This window comes from Echinops telfairi, unplaced genomic scaffold (genome assembly GCF_000313985.2).
Source record: "Echinops telfairi isolate 266 unplaced genomic scaffold, ASM31398v2 ScPeMD7_31;HRSCAF=116, whole genome shotgun sequence".
In the NCBI taxonomy this organism is placed as follows: Eukaryota; Metazoa; Chordata; class Mammalia; order Afrosoricida; family Tenrecidae; genus Echinops; species Echinops telfairi.
Genome location: NW_022103928.1, coordinates 4,185,743 through 4,188,534, shown reverse-complemented (window position 1 = coordinate 4,188,534; position 2,792 = coordinate 4,185,743).

Sequence of the window (2,792 nt, the reverse complement as noted above, 5' to 3'; positions counted from 1 at the left end):
CAATCTGGAGGAGAAAACAATGGGACTGACGGTTCCTGGGGGACATGGAAGAGAGGGTGGTGGGGGAAAGAAGTGGTGTTAACAAACCCAGGGACAAGGGAACAACAAGTGATCCAACATCGGAGGTTGTAGGAGGCCTGGTAGGGTTTGATCAAGGGCAATGTAACCCACAGAAATTACTGAAATCTAAATGAAGGCTGAGCATGATAGTGGGACAAAAGGAAAATAAAAGGAAATAGAGGAAAGAAAAAAAAAGGACATTTATAGAGGTCTAAACGATCGCTAAAGACAAAGTGGGTGCAAAAGCAAATGTGGTAAAGAAAGCTGGTGGTGCCCAGTTATCAATAGATATAGCGTCTGGGGTCTTAAAGGCATCTAACTCAGAAGCAACCAACCCCACATGGAAGAAGCACACCAGCCTGTGTGATCATGAGGTATCAAAGGAATCAGATATCAGGCATCAAAGAACATAAAATCATATCCTTGAGAATGAGGGGCAGTGTGGAATGGAGACCCCAAACCCATCTGCAGACAACTGGACATCCCCTTACAAAAGGGTTGCGGGAGAAGACAAGCCAGTCAGGGTGCAGTGTAGCAATGATGAAACATACACATTTCCTCTAGTTTTTAAATGCTTCCCCATCCCCTCCCCACTATCATGATCCTAATTCTGCCTTACAAATCCAGACAGACCAGATGATGTGCACGTACATATAGAAACACAGGGAATCCAGGACAGATGAACCCTTCAGGACCAGTGGTGAGCATGGTGATAATGGGAGGGTGGAGGGAAGGTGGAGAAGAAAGGGGGACCAATTATAAAGATCTATATAATACCCCCTCCCTGGGTGAGGGACAAAGTGGATGAAGGGAGACACTGGACAGTGTAAGATATGACAAAATAATAATAATTTATAAATTATCAAGATTTCATGAGGGAGGGGGGAGCAGGGAGGGAGGGGAAAAATTAGGAGTTGATACCAAGGACTCAAGTAGAAAGTGAATGTTTTGAGAATGACGATGTCAACAAGTGTACAGATGTGCTTGACATATGGATTTGTGTGTGGATTGTGGTAAGAGTTGTATGTGCCCCCAATAAAATGATTTTTTTTTAAAGACAGAAGATACCATAAATTGGCTTAATCTCTTAAGTATTGAAATAAACATATACTCTCTCCAAATATATATATATATATATATATATTTGGGCTAAGAATTGGAAAATGCATGATAATTAAATATAAATTCTTTTTAAATTCTTAATACAATCTACTAGGAGAAATAATAGTCACATAAAGACAAGGTAGATAATATGACACATAGAAGAGAATAGGCATTCAGGGGGAGAGATAATAACTACTGAGGTATCTATCTGTAAGGCTGTAAAGAAAAGTTAACATTTAAGCAGGCTATGGAATGGGCAGGATTATGGCAAAATACGGACACAGGAAAAAAAAAATTCTTCACATAAATATGCCAGCAAGAATAGGAGCACTTTACTGAAAGTATAGAGAGCTTGGAAATAACTTTGAAAAAAAGAAATGATGGGAATGAGGTCAATGCTAAGGCTAAAAAATAAATTAATGAAAACAACAATAACAACAACAAAATAACCATAAAATAATTATATTGAGCTGATTATATATACTAGACAATATGTAAGTTATCACCTTGGTTATGTCCATTATTATTTATCCATTCTATTTATTTATATTGTTCTCATTAATAAATCATTTTATTGGTGGCTCTTACATATAGCAACCCATAAATCGATTATATCAAGAGATGTTGTACAGATGTTGCCATCATTAATTTCAAAACACTTTCTTCTTGAGCCCTTTAATCTCAGCTCCTCTTTATTCCCTCCCTCACTGGCCCTACCACCCTAATGAACTGTTAATATATTATATGTTATTATTTCATTTTTACATATATTACATTTTCCAATATATCCCCTCATTCCCTTTGAGGGGGGTTATATCGCCATCATTGCTGTCAGTTCCCCGTTTCCCCCCTTTCCTTCCCTTCCATCATCCTCATGGAATCATTACTCCCATTACTCTTTCTAAGGGGTCTGTCTATCCTGGATTCCATGTATCAAAAGCTCTTATCTGTACCAATGTACATACACAGGTCTAGCAGGATTTGTGAGGTAGACTGAGGCCATATTAGTGGGGGGAGGAAGGATTAAAGAACTAGAGGAATTTTGTGTGTTTCAGAGGTGCTATACTGCAACCTGGATGTATCATCCCTTCCGTATGACCCTTGTGTGAAGAAATGTCCCATTATCAACAGATGGGCTTTGGGTCTCTACTCTGACCCCTCTCCTTCACATCCATGTGATTGTTTGCTTTTGGATTTCTGATATCTGTTTCTGTCAACACCACATGATCACACAGGCTGGGGTGCTTCTTCCATGCTGGTTTACTTGTTCCCTCACTAGATGGCCACTTATTTTACTTCAAGCCCAGATGCTATTATCTTTAAATAGCCAGTCACTATCCACTTTCTTCACCACATTTGCTTATGCACCCAGTTTGTCTTCGGCAATCATGTCTGGAAGGTGGATATCACCCAGTGCACTCTATTAGAACAAAGAGTTCTTATGTTATGGGAAGAATTAAGTAGAGGCCAAAAGTCCATCTGCAACCTTAACAAATTAGCATATAAATGTATGTAAATAGGCCAATACCCCTATCTTTATGTATATTATGCTCATTTTTAATATTTACATTAACCCTATGAGATAGGTAGTATTCTTAATTTATAGTTGAAGAAAGATTAAGTATATT